The 23,031-nt window shown below is 46.7% G+C and overlaps 3 long non-coding RNA genes across 3 annotated transcripts in view; all 3 read right to left on the bottom strand.

Moving 5' to 3' along the window:
* LOC307225377 overlaps nucleotides 1-23,031 on the bottom strand; it is a 216,792-nt gene that overhangs the window by 61,791 nt on the left and 131,970 nt on the right. The window lies entirely within an intron of this gene.
* Nucleotides 1-23,031, bottom strand: part of LOC307225301 — a 136,520-nt gene that overhangs the window by 24,831 nt on the left and 88,658 nt on the right. The gene's annotated exons all lie outside the window — the stretch shown is intronic.
* Nucleotides 16,447-23,031, bottom strand: part of LOC307225338 — a 42,409-nt gene continuing 35,824 nt past the window's right edge. The window contains exons 2-3 of the long non-coding RNA XR_013842905.1: nucleotides 18,937-19,100; nucleotides 16,447-18,798 (exon numbers count right to left, since the gene is read on the bottom strand). This is a non-coding gene — a long non-coding RNA (uncharacterized lncRNA). The remainder of the gene's footprint in view (nucleotides 18,799-18,936; nucleotides 19,101-23,031) is intronic.

The raw sequence follows: 23,031 nt of genomic DNA, 5'->3' as shown, positions 1-23,031 counted from the left end.
GGTACAGGTGGCAACGAAGATCTCAGGCTCCCTGCTTATTTGGGGGAACAGTTTTCCAGCTCCTTTCTGGTGCTTGCCGATACGTGGAGGCGCCACAATGTTTGCTAATGAAGTTGGCCCAACTCTGCATTCATGTGCGCCCAAGTGCTCATCGGAGTGTACGCTCCCCATACGCTTGCCAACCTAATTAACTGCCCACTCACATCATCGGTCGCTCACGCACCCAAGTCACACTTTTTTTCCATCCACTTCCCTATTCAGCTGTGTGTACAATGCAATTATTTCACGCTCCCAGCCAGGTCCCTGCTGCCGGAAAGAAAGAAAAGAGGTCCCGCAGCTCCATCTTTCCACCCTAACCTTGGGAGTCCTTGGCGGGTGTTCACAAATTCCTCGTTCAGCCCTTTGCAGAGTCAAGAGGAGACTTGCATGTGCGGAAGCGACCGTCACGGGTAAAAGCACTGCAGTGATTTTATTTCCCCTAACCTAAGGGGAAGAAATGGAGGCAGTGAGAGATTTTATTTTCTTGGGCTCCATGATCACTGCAGACAGTGACAGCAGCCACAAAATTAAAAGACCCCTGCTCCTTGGGAGAAAAGCGATGACAAACCTAGACAGCATCTTAAAAAGCAGAGACATCACCTTGCCAACAAAGGTCCGTATAGTTAAAGCCATGGTTTTCCCAGTAGTGATGTATGGAAGTGAGAGCTGGGCCATAAAGAAGGCTGAAATCCAAAGAATGGATGCTTTTGAATTCTGGTGCTGGAGGAGACTCTTGAGAGTCCCATGGACTGCAAGGAGATCAAACGTATCCATTCTGAAGGAAATCAGCCCTGAGTGCTCACTGGAAGGACAGATCTTGAAGCTGAGGCTCCAATACTCTGGCCACCTCATGAGAAGAGAAGACTCCCTGGAAAAGACCCTGATGTTGGGGGAGATTGAGGGCACAAGGAGAAGGGGACGACAGAGGACGAGATGGTTGGACAGTGTTCTCGCAGATACAAACATGAGTTTGACTAAACTGTGGGAGGCAGTGGAAGACAGGGGTGCCTGGCATGCTCTGGTCCAGGGGGTCATGAAGAGTCGGACACGACTAAACGACTAAACAACAACAACAAACCTAAACATAATGCTTTAAACCTCGGCTCTCGTGTTTGGCTGTGAGTTCTTGGCAAGGAAACGTCCCGAGTGATGCGCATGCATGTGCAAAAGTGAGCACTGGTTGAGTCAGCTCACCAGCTCGCTGAACGCACTAAGCCCAATGCTGTCTGCACTGGCCATAAGCAGCTTTCCAAGGCTGTGCTGACATTCTGGCTTCCAGGTATTTTGGGGCCGCAACTCCGATAAGCTTCAGCTATCGCAGCCATCCTGGCTGATGGGATTTGTAGTCACAAAGCGCATGAAACAATATGAAGGGGCAACGTGATTCGAACCAGGGGAGAAGCTGGGTTCAGTTCCCTGCTCCGGTGAAGCTGGCTAGGTGAGCTTGGGCCAGCCGATCTGTGAGCCTGGTCTGCCTCTTGTGAGACCCAACAGGGAGTTATTCTGTGATCGTTGTACAGGATAGAGGCGGGGAAGGTAACATGCGACGGTTATAATAAAAGAAATGTGCCAAAATTTGAGTGCAAATTTTGAGAAATATGCAGGGGTTCCTGCACCACCATCTTATTTGTTTATTCAGAATATTTACAATAGTCATTTATTATTTTAAAAGAGTTATGACCCACGCTTCATCAATTACTGGCAGCATAATGATGATGATGATGATAATAATAATAATAATAATAATAATAATAATAATAATAATAATAATAATAATAAATTTATTATTTATACCCTGCCCATCAGGCTGCGTTTTTCCAGCCGCTCTGGGCGGCTCCCAACAGATTAAAAACAGAAGAAAACATGAAACATGGCAGGGGACATAATAAAATAAGCAATAAAAACCCGTTAGGTGAAAGGAAACGACAACAACACACACACACTGAATTCTTTTAAACACCGACAAATGACAAGACCCCGACAACATGTTTGCATCCTTCAGTGCGGCTATTGAGAAATAGGAGCGCCAAAGTCGAAAATCAGCACACAAACTAAACAAACAAACGAAAAACAGAAATGGAGACAGCAGCAAGCCACAGATCAAAGCAGCCGAAATGAGGGTTTGCTGCGTAAAAACTTCACTCAGCCTAGCAGGGCAAACGGCTGCCAGAACAATTATCGTTATCATTTACAGTGGTACCTCGGGTTAAGAACTTAATTCGTTCCGGAGGTCCGTTCTTAACCTGAAACTGTTCTTAACCTGAAGCACCACTTTAGCTAATGGGGCCTCCTGCTGCCGCCGCGCTGCCAGAGCACGATTTCTGTTCTTATCCTGAAGCAAAGTTCTTAAGCCGAGGTACTATTTCTGGGTTAGCGGAGTCTGTAACCTGAAGCATCTGTAACCCGAGGTACCACTGTATTAAGTTTCTACAATAGTAAGAATAATAATAAAAGTTTCGCTTGTGCAGCGATAACGATGAGAAAAGGAGCCAAACTAATGTTCCGTTGCCAAGTATCCTTCAAGACAGGCCAGGTGTAAAGAAACAACCCTCCACAGCAGATCCTTCCTGGACCATCTTCCGGGGACCACAGACCAGAGGTGGGCGGGGCCACAAACAAAAGTGGGTGGGGCTACGGATGCAAGCTTTACCTTGGTGCAGCAGACACTAGTTTCTACCCCAGGGGTCAGCAAACTTTTTCAGCAGGGGACCTGGTCCACTGTCCCTCAGAACTTGTGGGGGGCCGGACTATATTTTTTGGGGGGAAATGAATGAATTCCTATGCCCCACAAATAACTGAGAAATGCATTTTAAATAAAAGGACACATTCTACTCATGCAAAAACACACTGATTCCCAGACCATCCGTGGGCCGGATTTAGAAGGCGATTGGGCCAGATCCAGCCCCCGGGCCTTAGTTTGCCTAGCCATGTTCTACCCAGTATTACACAAGTACCTTTCTTCTTTTTTTCCCTTCTTCTTAAGAACAGATATATTTTATTTAAACTTGACCATGCCCGCAAACAAATGGGCCACTAAGAAAAAAACAACAGCATTCCAGAATCCATTGATTGTGACATTTCAGACTGCTGCTTACAAAATATCAGTACAGATTACCAAGCATTATGGCTCATGCACGATCCTGAAGAGGGGATAACTGCTCTTTTTTTTGTGTGTGTGTGATGCCTCTGTATTGTAATGTGCACAGAAATTCAGTGACCAGGAAAGCCAGTGTGATGGAGTCATTAGAGTGTTTAAGTAGGACCTGGGAGACCAGGGTTCAAATCTCTACTCAGTCATAAAGTTCGCTGGATGACTTTCAGCCAGTCATTGCCTCTCAACCTAATCTGTCTCAAAGGATTGTTGTGGGACTTAAATGATGAGGGGGACACACATCTGGGTAACCAGGTGGGCTGGGGAGCGACTGTAAGCAGAAGCACACAATCGATAGACTGCCTAGCTGTGGCTGAGCTTGAGTTTACCTGTGTGTACGCCCGTTTGCCAGAGCTTTTGTAAATAGCTTTGGGGAGAGTACACACACACACACACACACACACACACACACACACACACAAATGTTTGGTGATTTGCTGAGGCAGGAGAAACCACGCTTTGCAGGCCGACGCCAAAAAAAATGGACCGCGAGGGAGAGCCGGGGAACATTTTGTATTTTCCTTAAGTGCTTCTTTTACTCCAGAGAAATTCTCACGGGAAAGCTGAAGCGCAGGCCGCTTCTGCCCTCTGAGAACATTTAATTGCAAATGTAAAAAGGATCTAGGAGTCTTGGTTGACCACAAACTTGACATGAGCCAACAGTGTGACGCAGCAGCTAAAAAAGCCAATGCAATTCTGGGCTGCATCAATAGGAGTATAGCATCTAGATCAAGGGAAGGAATAGTGCCACTGTATTCTGCTCTGGTCAGACCTCACCTGGAGTACTGTGTCCAGCTCTGAGCACCACAGTTCAAGAAGGACACTGACACTGAACGTGTCCAGAGGAGGGCAACCAAAATGGTCAAAGGCCTGGAAACGATGCCTTATGAGGAACGGCTAAGGGAGCTGGGCATGTTTAGCCTGGAGAAGAGGAGGTTAAGGGGTGATATGATAGCCATGTTCAAATATATAAAAGGATGTCACATAGAGGAGGGAGAAAGGTTGTTTTCTGCTGCTCCAGAGAAGCGGACACGGAGCAATGGTTCCAAACTACAAGAAAGAAGATTCCACCTAAACATTAGGAAGAACTTCCTGACAGTAAGAGCTGTTCGACAGTGGAATTTGCTGCCAAGGAGTGTGGTGGAGTCTCCTTCTTTGGAGGTCTTTAAGCAGAGGCTTGACAACCATATGTCAGGAGTGCTCTGATGGTGTTTCCTGCTTGGCAGGGGGTTGGACTCGATGGCCCTTGTGGTCTCTTCCAACTCTATGATTCTATGATTCTATGATTGTGCTAGGTTTTTCCCCTCTTCCTTTTTTCGCAAGCCAGCTGTTGCTTTCCGGTGCGCCCGAACTGTCACCACTTTCAGGTAGGATTCAATCGCACCATGGAAACGTCAGGCTGAACGACTATGGCTGATGTGGCACTCTTGTGCAACAAATCCGTCCCCCACCCACCCACCCAAAGACCAGACTTTTGCAATATACATGGCAAGTGCTGAGATGTGCCAGAAAGAGTGAGATAACACTTGCTCTGACGCGACGGTGTCTAACCCCCGTGGAAACGAATCAGGATGAACGCTCAATAAACAGGTTGTCCGGAATGACCTTCAGAGTCTAACACACGCCTCTTTCTCTTCCTACATATCTTAAGCTTCTAAACAGTGTGCAAAATGGATTGAGGAGCTAGCTGCGAAGTTTGTGCTTCACCTCGCCGGGCTGATCCAAGTTGGGAATTCAGAATGGTGTTCAGGGGATTGTCAGAAACCATATGAGAAGAAGGCTTTTTTTTTTAAAAAAAGGGGGGTTTCTTATTTACATGCAGTGTGTCTGTGTTAATACGATGGCTAACGGGACAAGGTGTGATGTTTCACACTTTAGAGCAAGTGGAAATGTAGGCGGCAAAGGGACCGTGATTATAGTGGTATTACATATGCTTCAGGTTACATACGCTTCAGGTTACAGACTCTGCTAACCCAGAAATAGTGATTCAGGTTGAGAACTTTGCTTCAGGATGAGAACAGAAATCGCACAGCGGCAGGCCCCATTAGCCAAAGTGGTGCTTCAGGTTAAGAACAGTTTCAGGTTAAGAACGGACCTCTAGAACGAATTAAGTTCTTAACCCGAGGTACCACTGTATACCAAAGAGGAGTCAGTTCTCCTTTGTGGGTGAAACAGCATCATCCAGGGGCAAATGGGAAGAACCAGCAGGCCAGGAAGAAATCTCCGGTTTGCGGGAAGTACCGAAAATATTTAGAAGAAGCAAAAACAGCTCAATGATGGCTGAGCATGCTAAATGGGCACAGAATCTGGACTGCTGGGTAGCTGGAGAAATGGAGAGCCGAGATGGAGTATCCTGGAAAGGGGCATGGCTGGCTTGCACCCTGAACAGCCGCAGGTCCACCTTGTGTGGTATCTTTATTTAAATTTAATTTCGTTAGCTTTCTTACCCGCCCTCCACCGCAAGATCCCAGGGCAGGTTGAAACAATAAAACAAAGCAGTTTTAAAGAAAACAGAACGGTTGGAGCCATAAAACGAGTGCGGAGACAAATAAAAACAGTTCCACATAAAGAATAGTTAAAACAGGAGCAGTGGTCAGGGATGATGGGAGTTGTAGTCCCAAAACATCCGGAGGGCCGAGTTTGCCTATGCCTGATATAAAAGATACCCGTCCTTTACCCAGTAAATTGGAGGGTGAGAAGGAGGAGAGAGGGAGGAAATCCTGCAATAATAGAACTATTATTCCTGGGGCAGGGAATATTTTGGCTGCTGGGTTTTTTTAAAAAAAGGTATGAGGAGAAATTGGATCTAAAATGCAGGTGCATTTTCATATTGATTTATTTTTTTTAAGCAAACTGGTGGGGAAAGAGAGTGAAATTTTGCAGATTCTCCCATCCCTGGTTCAGAAGCGCCCTGTTCCTTTGTGCTTAGCAAAGGCCCATGCTCTGCAAGATATGCCTGGCTCTCCCTGGGTGACCCTGAGGACAACAGAGCAGATGCCAGCATCTCTGAAGTCTGCCTACAACTGCTTGGAAAACTGCAACCGGCCAGCAAAAAACTTGCAAGAGTGAACTAACTCAGAAACACACACCAGATTAATCCTGGCTTTTTTCCTTCAGGTGAAATCTTTGTGGCAACTAGGGCTGGGCAATATATTGATATATCGTCCCAAACCAGTTCTAAGTCCATATTACGATATTGGTTTCATAATTTTTGACCTGGCAATATACAATGGTACCTCGGTTTTCGAACGTCTCCACTGACGTTTTGCAACACCGTAAACCCGGAAGTAAATGCTTCGTGTCTTTGAACGCGCCTCAGAAGTTGAACCAGAAACGCGGCTTCCCTGTTGAGTTTTCCATATTGATATTTCCGTTTTGAGTTTTTGAACATTTCAGAACTCGAACGGTCTTCAGAAACGGATTACATCCGAAAACCGAGGTACCACTGTATCACAAATCATGATATGTAATAGGGATGGGCGATATATAATACAAAATTGGTTTCAAGTCCATATCATGAGACCGACTTCATAATCTTTGACCTGGCAATATATCACAGATCATGATGTGCGTGTACTTTGCAAAAAATCACAGTGTGGGAGAAACCGTGAAGCCAGCCAACGCCTATTTATTGCTGCACCCTTATTTCAGACATCGTGATATATTGATATTATCATGAAGTTTAGCTGGTGATATATCGCGATGTTGATAACCCGGTATCGCCCAGCCTTAGTGGCGACCACAAGCCAATTCAGCCTCTCACCTGCGAAATGTGGGACTCACCTGGGACTGCTATGCTGCTGGGCCCGTTTCCAAATTTCCCAAATCAACAGCAAATAATAATAATTATTATTTTATTTTATTTATACCCTGCCCTCCCCAGCCAGGGCGGCTAACACCAGTAAAATTACAGTAAAAACATAATGGGGGGGGGGACCCAATTTAAAATACAAGTTAAAATGCAATTTAAAATGCAGCCTCATTTTAAAAGTAGCCCATAGATCAAAACCATAAGGGGAGGGAAACATAAGGGTCAGACTGAGTCCAAATCAAAGGCCAGGCGGAACAGCTCTGTCTTGCAGGCCTTGCGGAAAGATATCAAGTCCCGCAGGGCCCTAGTCTCTTGTGACAGAGTGTTCCACCAAGTCGGGGCCAGTACTGAAAAGGCCCTGGCCCTAGTTGAGACCAATCTAACCACCTTGCGACTTGGGACCTCCAAAATGTTGTCATTTGTGGACCTAAAGGTCCTCCGCGGGGCACACCAGGAGAGGCGGTCCCGTAGGTACGTGGGTCCTAGGCCGCATAGGGCTTTAAAGGTCAAAAACAGCACCTTAAAGCTGACCCTGTACTCCACCGGGAGCCAGTGCAGTTGGTAAAGCACTGAATGAATGTGATCCTGCGGCCAGGACCCCGTAAGGAGCCTCGCTGCAGCATTCTCCACCCGCTGGAGTTTCTGGGACAGCTTCAAGGGCAGCCCCGCATAGAACGAGTTACAATAATGAAGCCTAGAGGCGACCATCGTATGGATCACTGTGGCCAGGTCGGGGCGGGAAAGGTAAGGGACCAACTGCTTGATACGGCGGAGATGGAAAAAATGCCACCTTTGCTGTGGCTGCAACCTGCGCCTCCATGGAAAGGGAGGCATCAAAGAGGTGGCCCCCAGCCACAGCCGTAGAAGGAATTAACCAACCCCAGTGGCATCTTGGGCGAGGGTACGCACACGCTGGCATTCTCGCCTTCCTTTTGCCAAACCAACAGTCTGGGAAACAAATCCTTCAAGGATCAAATACCCATCGCTGACAGGAATGCTCTTTCTAACAGGAGAGAACAAGACGCTCTTGCCTGCGCTGGAATTTATCTCCCTCCCCACTGCCACCACCCCCACCTGTGTTTTGGTGAATCCACGTAAACCAAACATACTTCCTCTGCCATACGGCACATTCTTGCCCGGGACAGTGTTTTGGCAATGAGAACCGTCATGTGCTTAGACAGGAGCCTGTGACGGCACGTCGGCAGAGAGAACACACGTCGGGACTTTGCCTACGAATGTACGGAACAACCTTGCACATAGTCACACCCTTGACGTGTCTTAAAGCTATTTGGTTGCCATGGCCTGGCTGGCAGCGACTTCCGAGGGGGTCTTTGCCAGCCGCGTGGAGGGGGCTGAGGGTCGGATCTGACATCTCTTGCGTGCAAACGCCATGGGACTGCCATTGGTCCTTCCCTACTGGTCAAAGGCTGGATTTGCTGTAAGAACATTAAGAGTCCTGATGGATGGTAGTGGCCCCTGCCCTGTGGAACACCCTCCCACCAGATGTCAAAGAGAACAACAACTACTAGACTTTTAGAAGACATCTGAAGGCAGCCCTGTTTAGGGAAGCTTTTAAAGTTTAATAGAGTACAGTGGTGCCTCGCAAGACAAAATTAATCCGTTCCGTGAGGCTCTTCGTATAGCGGTTTTTTCGTCTTGCGAAGCAAGCCCATTGACAGCTTAGCGGATTAGCGCTATTAGCGGTTTAGCGGCTTTTAGCGGATCAGCTGATAAGCGGCTTATCAGCGGATCCGCTGATAAGCGGCTTAGGGCTTAGGAAAAGGGGGGGAAAAGGGGAAAAACCCCGCAGGAACTCGCAAGACATTTTCGTCTTGCGAAGCAAGCCCATAGGGAAATTCGTTTTGCGAAGCGCCTCCAAAACGGAAAACCCTTTTGTCTAGCGGGTTTTCCGTCTTGCGAGGTGTTTGTCTTGCGGGGCACCAGTGTATTGTATTTTAACATTCTGTTGGAAGCCGCCCAGAGTGGCTGGGGAAACCCAGCCAGATGGGCGGGGTATAAATAACAACAACAACAACAACAACAACAACAATAAGTGCCACACCTGATGAACTGCTGGCTTTTCTTTTTCAAAGGGGGCAAAAGCAGCCCTCATGCTACCTGTCAACTTTCATATCGAGCACACGATCTAAATCTAATTTATCAGCAAAGCTTCCTGAACTGCCATATTGGCTGCGCCACATTTTAAACCAAGGTCTCTTCTGGACGACCCGACTTTTGAGCCTTTTCTCCTGCTTTGCCTGCACGAAGTCTGCAGAGAGAGAAAACAAATGTGCATCCCTTCTGATTTGCTTTCAGGGAGTTCATACGATGTTCCATCTGTTATCTCACAATTCCCTGCCACTTTTATTTTAAATCTCAGAAACTCAGGTATTTGGGAGGCGGCGGGCGGGGAGCAGGTTTGCTGCTCAAGTGTGTCAAATCCACACTTCCAATAAGTATGCTACCTGGGTTTTCAGGTGTGCAGTGGAATCCTACCTGCAAAACACCAACAGTCTGGAAATACCAAAAGTTCTCACCGCACCCTCCTCTCCCCACGAAACCTTTTTTTAAATGTTTTTACCCTTTCCCCTTTTTAACCTTTCATCTCACATGAAAGGGAGCTTAGCATCTGGAAAAGGAGCAAGGTCCTCTGCGATTCTTATTTGGGTTTATGAACATGGCAAGCTTAAGCCTGACTTACCCTGGTCCATCAATAATAATAATAATAATAATAATAATAATAATAATAATAATAATAATAATTTATTTATACTGCGCCCATCTGGCTGGGTTTCTCCAGCCACCCTGGGCGGCTTCCAACAGAACATTAAAATACAATAACCTATTAAACATCAAAAGCTTCCCTAAACAGGGCTGCCTTCAGATGTCTTCTAAAAGTCTGGTAGTTGTTGTTCTCTTTGACATCTGGTGGGAGGGCGTTCCACAGGGTGGGTGCCACCACCGAGAAGGCCCTCTGCCTGCTTCCCTGTAACTTGGCTTCTCGCAGGGAGGGAACCGCCAGAAGGCCCTCAGAGCTGGACCTCAGTGTCCGGGCAGAACGATGGGGGTGGAGATGCTCCTTCAGGTATACTGGACCAAGGCTCAGTACTGGGGTCCTTAGTGCTTTCTACCTACAACCCTGTGAGGTAGGCCAGGATGAGATCGAGCGACTCATGGCAGACCTCGCAAGGGCTGGCTTACCCATAGGCGCTAGGGGCACAGGCTTTTCTGCTGTGGGCACTGAGGCAGCTGGCCATGCCCCCCCCCCAAAGTCCAACAACTTCGGCCTGCCCCCCCCCCCATTGGGTGCTGGGCAGTTTTTTGCACCCCGGCGCCGAATGTGCTTTAAGGCATGTGAGTGCTGGCACCCTGAGTGGAAAACAACCCCTTCCACTCAATGCTATATTTTGTCTGAGTAGCAGGGTGGATAAAAATCAATTATGCTTTTTTATTTAAAAAAATTAAATGGGATTTTTAAAAATTTAAATCGGATTTTTAAAATAAAATGCTTTTGGAGGAATAATATTTCTCAAGATAGTTTTCTGTTTAAGTTACATTATAGTCCAAAGGCTATTCATCAGGAAATAAGGATTTGTTTTAAGTTTTTCATGTGTGCTAAAACTCCGTCTTTTTTTTAAAAAAAATTGTTTAACCACATCAGTTAACAAACATGGATACATACGCTATAATGTTATTGTTTTAGTTAAATAAGTTGCTTAAATTGTTGTTAAGGAAACAATTGTTTTTCTCCTTCTAATAAAGTACAGCAGAAAAGTTGTCCAAATATAAACAGTTGATTTATTAAACCTCACAATAATTTCATAATTATCTGTCTTATGTATTTCTAACAGTATAACCAAATCAGTCATTTTTGATGCGAGAGTAAAAACTACTCTGAAAATTTATTATTCCAAAATTGAAACCTTCATCTGGTTGTAAATATTAAGATGATACCAGCAAGAAAATAATGGCTGAAATCAAGTCTTACGGACTAGTGATTTAAATCGATTTGATTTAAATCAAATCCACCCTGCTGAGTAGTGTTCAATAAAGAGAGGGCATCTTGGCAAGGAGGAAACCATAAGTTTGGGATAAGTAATAACGATTAAACCGTCGCAATAATATATCATAACAGTGACAATTTATGTTGGAAATGCAAAGAAAAAGAAGATGCCTTTTACCATATGTGGTGGACCTGCCCCAAGGTGAAAGATTTCTGGGAGAAGATTTGTAATGAATTGAAAAAAATGTTGAAATATACATTTATTAAGAAACCAGAGGCCTTTCTCCTTGGAATAGCAGGTTTGGAATTGCCCAAGAAAGATGTTAAATTGTTTTTGTATGCCACAACCGCAGCAAGAATTTTGTTAGCGAAGAATTGGAAAACACAAGAAGTTCCAGCAGTGGAAGATTGGCAGATGAAGATGATGGATTTTTCGGAGCTAGCCGACCTGATTGGAAGAGTCTGCGACCAGAAGGAAGAGGAGTTCCAGGAAGAATGGATGAAATTTAAAGACTATTTAGCTAAATATGTTAAGATGACTTAATTGGAAAATCTTGCAAATATTAGATAGGCTTAGGACTTAAATATGTAAGGATAGGAATTAAGATGTTTAAAGCTAGATTAGAAAGAATGAAAAATGCTAAGTGATCAAGATATTTTTTTGAGAAGATTGATTTTTGGAAAAACTGTTAAAACGATTTACAATGAAATTCAATCAGGGGGATTTGAGGAAGTCACTTAACAATGTTATTAAGATTGGTGTATTCACAATTAGGATGTATGTCTGTTTGTCTTAAAAAATTTCTGGAAAATAAATTTTTAAAAATTGAAAAAAATTTAAAATAAACCACCGTAATAAATGAACCTGGAGCGATATTTCTCCCCTCGCACCACGCAGGTAGGCAAGCTGCAATGAATGGGAAGAGAGATCTTTGTTCACACGGACGGCTCTGACTTCCTCGGCAATTAATGTTCCTGCTGGCATCACCCTTGGCGAAACCTGATCCTCGGATCCCAGATCGTACCTGGCAGTTACAAATCACGAAAACTATAAAAACCCACAGCTTCCTCCTTGAGATAAGGGGTGTTGAGCTGAGGTTTCGCTGGCAAAGGACTCCTTGGAAATGTCTTGAGAAGCTGGCTGCGATAAGAGCAGGGCCTTTTCTAGATCTATGGGGTTAGTCCAGCCTTTGCCAATCTGATTCCCTCCAGATGTTTTTGAACTAGAACTCCCAGCACCCAGAGCATCTGGAGGGCAAAGGCTGGGCTGGGTTAGCCCATGTAAGGATCTGCAGCGGCAGCAGCAACAAAACAATGGTTCTTTTTAATGTAGAATTAAAATTAAGAAATCTGGTCCTCTGCCTAACCACACCCCTTTATTTGCTGAATTTGAGTAAGTTGGTTTCCTCTGCCCTTTCCTTTTTCTCGGGCTTTTTCCCGCCTGTGCAGAAACCGCAGCAAAAGTGGCTTTCTCTGTGACCTTGACGCCCACTCGCTTGAAACTTGCTCTTTACGTTTTCATCCCCAAAGTTCAGGGAGTGTTTTTGTGGGCGGCTGAGGCAGGTCTCACGAAGAACCAAAACGTGGGACACTTTGCCTCTTCCTGTGCAATCTTATAAAAAAATCTCCACGGCCATTACTGCTATCGTAGACCCTGGCCTTGGGTCCAGGAGACTGTAAAGGACACATGTCTTGTCTCTCAGTTCGTGCTCAGCCTTGAAGAAAAGCAGAAAATTAACAAGTCTCTCTCTCGCCACTGGACCAGAGCCAAGGCCAGTCTAGTCCATTGCCCTGATCTCTGCGATCATAATAAATAATAATAATAATAATAATATTTTATTTATATCCCGCCCTCCCCAGCCGAAGCCGGGCTCAGAGTGGCTAACAACAATAAAAGTAACGCAGCATTCTAAAATCAATTCATTTTAAAATCAAATTGATGGCAACCATTGGGCTAGAGTTCTTTGAGGATTACCAGAGGCTGTGCCTTGGCCAAAGGCCTGGTGGAACAGCTCTGTCTTGCAGGCCCTGCGGAAAGATGTCAAATCCCGCAGGGACCTAGTCTCTTGTGACAGAGCGTTCCACCAGAACGGGGCCAGTACTGAAAAGGCCCTGGCTCTGGTCGAGGCCAGCCTAACCTCCCTGTGGCCCGGGACCTCCATGATGTTTTTGTTTGAAGATCGTAAGGTCCTCCATGGGACATACCAGGAGAGGTGGTCCCATAGGTATGAGGGTCCTAGTCCGTATAGGGCTTTAAAGGTTAAAACCAGCACCTTAAGCCTGATCCTGTACTCCACCGGGAGCCAGTGCAGTTTGTAAAGCACTGGGTGAATGTGATCCCGGGGCGAGGACCCTGTAAGGAGTCTCACCGCGGCATTCTGCACCCGCTGGAGTTTCTGGGTCAGTTTCAAGGGCAGCCCCACGTAGAGTGAGTTACAACAATCAAGCCTGGAGGTGACCGTCTCGTGGATCACAGTGGCTAGGTCAGGGCGAGAGAGATCATCAGCAAGATACTCCCACAAAGCAGAAGATAAGAGCAATAGCCTTCTAGTGTTGATTCAGAAGCAGGCGTTCTCTGACCCTGCAGGTAGGCCATAGCCTTTGTGGCTAACAGTAGCCATTGTATTTCTTTAGCTGCAAGCTATAATGAAGCTATATGAAGGCATGGAGATGTCGAGCCTCTGATTCGGATCTCCGTTTGATGGCTGCCAATGCAAATAGAGAAACGTGCCGAAGCTCAACAAAAATCTTCCTGCGGCTAAAATGATATTGTTGAGCAGGAGGGGCAAACCGTAAGTTGCACTTGGCACCTAATTTATGTTGCTTAGAAACTATGGCTCAGTCGCTCTCAAAGGGTGCGGCATGTGTGCCACACTGGCATGGCATGAGAGGACGGCGAGTGTGGCAGGGAGATTCAAGGACAAAGAAACGTTTAAACATTTCAATATAGCATAGCGTAGTATCCAAATACAGTCATACCTCGGGTTGAAGTAGCTTCGGGCTGAGCATTTTAGGGTTGTGCTCTGCGGCGACCCGGAAGTAACGGAGTGCGTTACTTCTGGGTTTCGCCGCTCGCGCACGCGCAGACGCTCAAAATGACGTCATGCGCGGAAGCGACAAATTGCAAGCCGTGCTCACGCAGGCATGGGTTGCGTTTGCTTCAGGATGCGAACGGGGCTCCGAAATGGATCCCGTTCGCATCCAGAGGTACCACTGTAACTGGAACAAGCTGGAAGGTGTGCAGAAGAGGGCAACCAAGGTGGATCAAGGGTCCAGAAGCCAAGCCTGATGAGGAACGGTTGAAGGAGCTGGCCATGTTTAGCCTGGAAAAGAGGAGACTGAAAGGAGATACGATAGCCATCTACAAATATCTCGAGGGCTGGCACATGGAACAGGGGAAAGCTTCTTTTCTCCTGCTCTGGAGGGCAGAACTCGAACCCATGGCTTCAAGTGACAAGAAAGGAGATTCTGACTCAACATCTTTCTGACAGCAAGAGTTGTTTGACCATGGAATGGTCTCACTCGGGAGGTTGTGGGCTCTCCTTCCTGGGGAGGTTTTTAAGCAGAGACTGGGTGGCCATCTGTCATGGACGCTTTAGCTGAAATTCCTGCATTGGAAGGGGGTTGGACTAGATGACCCATGGGTCCCTTCCAACTCTACAATTCTATGATTTCAATTTTTTTTAGTTATTTGCAGGATACAGGCGACTCCCCATTCATGGAGGGGTTCCGTTATGGGCCCTTGTGCACATACGCAGAGTTACGTAAAATGGGGAGCACCCAGGAGAGTCTCCCTCAGCCCTCCTGCTCACAAGAGGGGAAGAAGATTCCCCGCTTGTGTCGGCTGTGACAGCAAGGCTCAGTTGACCAGGTGCCCCCCCCCATTTCCTCTTCCGTGTGTGTGTGTGTGTGTGTGTGTGTGTGGTCGCGAGCAACCAGAACTCACATGAATGGGGAGTTGCCTGTACGGGTAGATGTTTATGGAAGCTTTTAATGTTTAATAGATTATTGTATTTTAATATTCTGTTGGAAGCCGCCCAGAGTGGCTGGGGAAACCCAGCCAGATGGGCGGAGTTTAAATAATAAATTATCATCATCATCATCATCATCATCATCATCATCATCATCTCTTTTCCAAATGAGAGCAAGAGCCTCTAGTGACACTAAGGACAACCCTGGCTGTGTTTTCCAATGTATTTTTTGTTTTTTACCACTAGAAAATTTGGTGTGGGTGTGAGCAGATTCTTATCCTGAAAGTGTGGCTCAGAGAAAAACGTTTGAGAATAGCCACATCCTCAGAAGTACAGGAAGCTTTAAAAACAAAAACAAAAAAATCAAGTCAGGCTATCATAAAAACATAAGAAAAGGCTGCTTGGACCAAGTCCATGGTCCCTCTAGTTGATCGGAAGGTGGGCGGTTCGAATCCCCTCGACGGGGTGAGCTCCCATTGCTCTGTCCAAGCTCCTGCCAACCTAGCAGTTCCAAAGCACACCAGTGCAAGTAGATAAATAGGTACCGTTACAGCAGGAAGGTAAACGCCGTTTTCGTGCACCCTTGTTTCCGTCACAGTGTTCCATTGTGCCATAAGCGGTTTAGTCCTGCTGGCCACATAACCCAGAAAGCTGTCTGCGGACAAACGCCGGCTCCCTTGGCCTGAAAGCGGAAATGAGCGCCACACCCCATAGTTGCCTTTGACTGGACGTAACCATCCAGGGGGCCTTTAGCTTTACCTTTATACCATCTAGTCAAACATCCTGTTCTCACAATGGCCAACCAGATGCCTGGAATTATCTGAACAACTCAGAGCAACTCTCCCCCTTCAACCATGGAGACAAAGCATAGCTATTGTGGCTGGTAGCCATCAACAGCCCTTTCCTCCATGAACTTCTCTAAACTTCTTTTAAAGCCATCTAGGTCATCGCTGCCTCTTGTGGGAGAGAGTTCCACAGTTTAACTATGGGCTGCATTAAAGGTGTTCATCTTTAAAGCCCTAAACGGCCTCAGCCCAGTATACCTGAAGGAGCGTCTCCACCCCCATCGTTCTGCCTGGACACTGAGGTCCAGTGCTGAGGGCCTTCTGGTGGTTCCCTCACTGTGAGAAGCCAAGTTACAGGGAACCAGGCAGAGGGCCTTCTCGGCAGTGGCACCCGCCCCGTGGAACGCCCTCCCACCAGATGTCAAAGAGATAAACAACTACCTGACATTTAGAAGACATCTGAAGGCTGTTCAGGGAAGTTTTAATGTGTGACATTTTAATGTATTTTTAATATTTGTTGGAAGCCACCCAGAGTGGCTCAGGAGACCCAGCCAGACGGGCGGGGTACAAATAAATTATTATTATTATTATTATTATTATTATTATTATTATTAGTTAGGATAATAGAGCCTCCAGTTCAGAGGCAGTATACCTCTGAAGGCCAATTTTTTGGGGGGCCAGGGGGCGGGGCGGAGAAAGGCAGTTTCCTGTTACTTGTGAGTTTCTCACAGCAATCTGGCTGGTCACAATACTGGAGCAGGTGCACTTTTTAGGAATTGAAAAGGCTATTTGGGTTTTTAGTGCACCAACCTGAGATCTCCTTAAGATGTCATATGCCAAATATAGCCGAGGACTAAACTCTAAATACTAAGCGCCATTGCATGTCACTATCAAACACAGTCAAATGCTGAAAGTCTCTGTTAAGTCCTAACAGACAGCATATATTGTGAAATGCCAAACTCTGCCTAATATCCAGTAATAAGCATCAAACATTTATTTAACAAGATATACATACCACAATAAAATAAAACCTCTAAGCGGTTAAGCTAAAGTAATATAAAATATTCATAAGGAAATACTGAATAAAATCAACAGACTTTAAAAAAACCAGAAGGTATAAAGCAATTAGCAAAATATAGCTAAAACCAACGGTTTTTAAACCAAATGTGCATAATCACACATACATGTTATCTGTGGAGGTCTGTCTAAACAAAGCCTTTTTAGCAGGCATGAAAAGCAGTACAATGAAGGAACTTGCCTAATACTAATACTGGAATTGAGCATCATAGGATTCCAAGGTCATATTAAAAATATTTGGCAAATTATAGAGCAGACTGTACAGTACATACTTGGAAAATTGTATTAGTTAGACAATTCCTGGAAACTCTTTCGATGCTGAAACTGCAGTGCAGAATTTTGGCTTTTCAGAATTCTTTTGCATTTCAGCTCAGATATAAAGCAATAACCGAGAGTGCACGACACAACTTAAAATGGCCCCGAATTAAGACAGTATGCATAAAAACAAAAGAAGCTGTAGAGACTTGAACCAAAATCTATCTCAATGTTAGTGGGAGAAATTAAGATTCAGTTCACATTTAAAAGTGAATCGACAGCAAGTCTAACTCACTTCCCCAAACAACACAGAAACTCGAAACACAGCTGTCCTTTGAAATTCATGCTTCTCTGAATTTCGCCATGCAGTTCTCCAGCAAAGCAATGGTTACAAAAATGCCTAAATTGGGGGTAAAGTCTGCATTACTGTGTTAGCAAAAACAGCACGCCAAAGAAATGCTTTGTATTGGCGGGAATTTGCTTTGTGAAATTGTGAATATTAGGCAAAATTGCATACAAAAAACGTGCATGTTAAGTTAAATGCGCGCATAAAAGCTGGTGAATTTTCACGACGTTTTAAAAAAATTGCAGACCAATGTGAAACGGCGGAGAACTGAATGTGAAGATTGCAAAAACAATATACTCAGTATATCCTGAATATCTAGGAGCTGCTCTGTGCAAAGGAGACAGCAGATTAGTCTGCATTGTCCAAGTCAGAACATCCTACAGAAGGAGAAAGGAGATATGAGCGAAGGAGCATCATGGCCAGGAAGATGCATGATGCATGAGGACCTAATCTGCACATGGTCACATGAAGGTCTGATTAGTCAGAGCATTGCTCTCTCTTTGCCCAGGACTGACTGAGCAACAGCAGAAGCATTTCTCTTGGATACCAAGAGGATGGTTCTTCCTGCCCCCTTGCACTGGTAACAGCCAGAAATTTCCACATGCAAAGCCAGCCGGTCTATCGCGATGAGCCCTCCATGTGGGAAGCATCTGCTGCAAGTTACAGAGAGCGAAACGCACCCCCCCCCAATTGTTTCATTACTGGGGTCCAAATCTTGCATTACGCCTTTAGGAAGCTGCAGGTGAGCCCTGATCTCTCAGCGGCTGCCCTCTCACCCCCCACAATTTTCCATCTGCAATACTGACACCGCGAGCCTTTGTAGGGCTGTGGCGAGAATCATGCAACATGATTTGGGATGCTCAGCTCAAGCCAGGAAGGAGAAAAGAACAAAGGCAACCAAACCGCCCTGTTGTAAGCATTGTCGTTAGAAAATAAGCTACTTGGGAATCGGGTTCCGGTTTTAGGAAAAATCAGAAATGGCAATCTATGGCAGGCTGGTGGTGGTTCTACATTAGAGGTCTCTTTTAGTCCCTGGACCTGATGTGCAACACTCACCCCAACGTTTAAAGCATGCTACTCTTGATGTACCTTCCTCCTCCATCTTCAGGATAGCTCAGTCCGCAGAGAACGAGATACTGAATCTTAAGGTTGTGGGTTCGAGCCCCACATTGGGCAAAAATATTCCTGTGCTGCAGGGGGTTGGGCTGGATGACCCCTGGAGGTCCCTCTCAACTCTACAAGTCTACGATTGTGAGCTAAATCAGTCGCACTGCAGCAGCAGAGGGAGACAGGGGAGAGGGGAGGAGAGAAAGCCTGCTGTCCGCAGACAACCCTACTCATCAGCCTCAGTTGTCCGTCTCTAAAATGGGAACAGAGACAAGCTTCCTCGCAGCGACCGTTTGAAATGCCGGCGAGGTCTTGAAAGCACGCAGTGGAAATGAGTGAAAACCAACCCACGAGCCTCTCAACCCAGAATTAAAATGGCATTTTGACTTACCCATCCTCTCCAAGAGACTGGGGTCCCAGGCAGTCCTCGTGGTGACAAAGGCAGCAAGTTCATTTCATCTCAGGCTCCAAATCCACTTGCTGCCTGGTGTGCACACGCAATAGCCCCCTCTTCTCCTTTTCCTGGCGGTGCTCCTGGACGGCTCCCGAAATCTGCTGCGAGCGAAAGGGAAAGGAGGAACTGTGGTGAGGCTTCTGTCTGTGATCCCTCCTCCTATCTGAGCCAGTGGGTCAAGAATCCACCCTCAGCGAACACTCTGCAAAGATTATCCTTATTTCCCCATCCTCCTCTTCCTCTCCACTGAAAGAGCTGCCTATTTCTTGCTCTCAGAGAAGCTGATCTTTGCCTGAGCTGCCAGGGACCAGGACCGTGCAGTTTGGAGACGCAAGCCAAGAGGCGAAAGAGAGATAAGATATGCACAAAAATTTCCTCCAAAACGAAAGCAAGGCACACCTTCAGCCAGCACCTCCCAAACTGGCAACGCATGCTTGTATTCCGGGTTCCCTGATTCCCGCATACTCCCTTTCCGTTCCCCAAAAGCGGAGTGTGGCGCCATCCTCCACGAACCGTTTGTACTCCACATGCAAATTACGGAACGTGGTGGACACACACCATGCCTGGCTGTGTGCACAAGGCAGACTCCTCTCCCCGCTGCCTGATTCAAAGAGCTGCTTGAATCTGGTTTCATAACAGGCTCTTGACTAACCGGCGACTCTCTCTCTCACGCACACATCGCAGAACGGGCTTGTGGGGAGAAGCTCACGGGAAACTGTCCTCGGCTGCCAATGTGCACCCTCCTTGTGGGCTTATGAATCCTTCACGGCGGAGAAATTAAGCAGCGCTCGGGTCCTATGGTCCCAATGCGCTGCAAACCTCAACATTCGTGGACAGGCGGGTCTCTGCATCAAATCTGTCTATCCACACTTAAATGGAACCTCCACAGCCAAAGGCAGTGTACCTCTGGGTACCAGAGGCGAGAGGAGGAGAAGAGCAGGAGAAATGACCAGAGGTGCCTGGCTGGCCATAGTTACGCAGCAGGACTGGACACACCCCAGGGCTTGCAGGGCAAAGCAGTTCTTATGCACTTAAGCATTAGAGCACATGGCTTTCGTGCAGAAGGTCCCAGGTGTGATGCACAGAATCTCCAGGTAGGAGCTGGTGAGACCCCTGCCTGAAACCCTCCCAAGCAGCTGCCAGCCAGTGCGGGCAATGCTGGGGTAGATGGGCCAATGCTTTGGTCCAGTATAAGGCAGCTTCCTAAGGTTCCTGTCATCATGATTCGTATAGCCCTTTTCATTTGCTATGCGCTCAGCTTCCTCCACCCTGGGCCGTGCTGGGTTTCACAAAATGCAAGGTGCCAGAACTGGGAATCTTAGTACCTCCACTTGCATCCCCAGCATCAAATGCACATAGAAGCAAAACAACTGAAAACTATAAGGCAGTGCCTTATTCCAGCTTTGGCTATTTGTCCATCTAGCCCAGTTTTCTGTACTCTGTCTGGCAGCTGTTCTCCCAAGGTCTTACAGAACCCTAGAATTGCAGAGTTGGAAGGGACCTCCAGAGCCATCTAGTCCAACCCCCCTTGCAACGCAGGAATTTCAACTCAAGCATCCATGAGAGATGGCCACCCAACCTCTGCTTAAAAATCTTCAAGGAAGGAGAGTCTGCCACCTTCCAAAGAAGTCCATTCAACAACTCTTACTGTCAGAAAGTTCTTAGTCGGAATCTCCCTTCTTGTAACGTGGAGCCACTGGTTTGAGTCCTACCCTCCAGAGAAGCATAATACAAGCTTGCTCTATCCTCTGTGTGACAGTCCTTCAGATAATTTGAAGATGGCTATCTCAGTCTCCTCTTTCCTAGAATCAACATACCCAACTCCCTCAGCCGTTCCTCATAAGGCTTGGCTTTTTTCCTGGGCAAAGGAGGGTCTTTCTCGTCACCCCCTCCCTCACCCTCCTGAAAGGAGATGGCCGGGACTGAATTTGGCACCTGTTGCATGCAAAGCAGGTGCTCAGCCGCTCAGTGGTCCCTCCCTGGTGCATAAACTGGCAGACACACATGGCAGGATGGTTAGGCACAAAACAAGATAACCATACACACACACAGCCCACTCAAAGGAATCCTAAACTTAGTTCAAAACACACTTGCAAGCAGCCACGCTCCCAAACTTACATCTTAGCTTTCAGCACTCCATCGGCTGATTCGGCGAGATGACCCTGGGCATGGAGCAGGAGAGAACGAAACACTCCTTTTTCTTTCCCACAGAAGCGGCTCCTACACTTATCCACCTTTGGGCTCCACAAAATCCATCCTCGGTTTCTAAAAACCAGTGCTGCTTCTGTTTCAAAAGGCAGCCGCTTCAATCAAGCACTGTGTGTGTGTGTGTGTGTGTGTGTGTGTGTGTGGTTCAGCAGAGCAGCATGCAACTTTCATTTTTCTTTTTTCTGCTTCCGAATGTTTCGCTCTGATTCAGAGGCAACGACGAAAAGAAACACCCCCCATCTAGAAAACCTGCCTGCCATATGCAAACAGAAACCCTCACTCCTTGCAAACAACATTCGCAGCTTTCTGAATCCGGCAAACAAACGGGTTCTCTGGCAAAACGCTGGGAGAAATCCAGATTCCCCAGGGAAAATGACTTGGCCTCCGATTAGCCTACAAAAGCCATGAAACTGGCCACGTGCCTCGCTGACCACTAACAGAACCAGCTCCTGAATCATCCTGGCCACAGGATGACTCCTTGCACATTTATTTCCTCTCCCTTCCACCCCCTCCTGCCAGGGGTTACTGAGTGTCGCTGGGGGACCCTGAGCCACCTCCGTGCACTGATGGGAATTCCAACCTGGGTTGCACTCTGCAGCCGTAATGATGCAGCCAGCTGCCAGCCCCTCGCTTTGAGTCAGCCTTCAGCTGTACACCGAAGGATATTAGTCAGGGGCCAGGCAGCGCGTGTTTCGTAGTGAGTAGCTACTCAGGCTCTCATGCAATGCCGCTTCCGAGAAATGCAACGCCCAGAGCACAGGAAAATTCCACAAACAGAGAGAGAGAGAGAGAGAGAGAGAGAGAGAGAAGGGAAGACCAAAAGGAAAGGGGGGAAAGAGGGAGGGAGGGTAGGGTGAGGAGAGCGCGAACAGGGCAAACTGCAAAAAGTCTGGTGCTGGAACCCATGCTTAAGAACTTGCTTTTGGAGCCGGTGCAGAATCAACGGAGGGAAGAGTATTATTGGGGGAGAGAAATGTCGCCCCACAAAATGAGATCTGAGAGTCTTCCAGAAAAACAATCTCTCAAAGGACCTGTTGATGGCATTTTACCATTGTGCTGTGGAGAGTGTATTAACTTATTATGGTCTTCGTGTGTGGTTTGGGAGCTGCACGGTCAGGGGAAAAACAACGCTGTCCAGGGTTGTAAAGACTGCAGAGAGAATAATTGGGTGCACTCTTCCCACCTTGGATCAAATCTATGCTTCCAGGTGCCATAAGAAAGCTGCAGAGATAGTGCAGGATAGTGCGCACCCCGGAAATGGTCTCTTTCAGCTTCTGCCTTCTGGAAGAAGGTACAGGGTTATAAAGACTAGGACTAGCCGCCTGAGAAACAGTTTCTACCCAAATGCGATTTTGGTTTTAAATGCAGTGTAAGGAGTCTGTATGGGAGTATATTGTATTTAAAAATGGAGCATCAGAGTTTTTAGGGGCTAACCAGGTTGGGATAGCTGGGATAGCAGGCTTGTTGGGTTTTGAATGTCTGATGTAGATTTTTCAATTTCGTTGTTCTGTATGGGACAATGACAATAAAGATTATCGTATCTCTCCTGTGCGTGATGAGAAGAACAATCAACGAAAAGCAGCGAATTAAACTGGAAGCTGGGGTGGTGTTGAGATTAACTCTTTTCAGGTTCACATAAGGGGGGGGGAAGAAGGCTAAAGCTTGTGGGTGAATTAACTCAGTGTCTTGGGATGGTTAAGTGGGTTGCTGAAAGGCAGAGAGGACAACCTGTTGACTGTGGTGATGCTGTGACAACCAACACACCTGGAAGGTGTTTGTGGCACTCTTGAGGGAGACAGTGGGCAGGGCAGGCTATGAAATAAA

Source organism: Podarcis cretensis (genome assembly GCF_951804945.1).
Source record: "Podarcis cretensis genome assembly, chromosome: 10".
Classification (NCBI taxonomy): Eukaryota; Metazoa; Chordata; class Lepidosauria; order Squamata; family Lacertidae; genus Podarcis; species Podarcis cretensis.
Note: the sequence above shows the minus strand (reverse complement) of the source record. Positions and strands in the feature narration are given on the sequence as shown.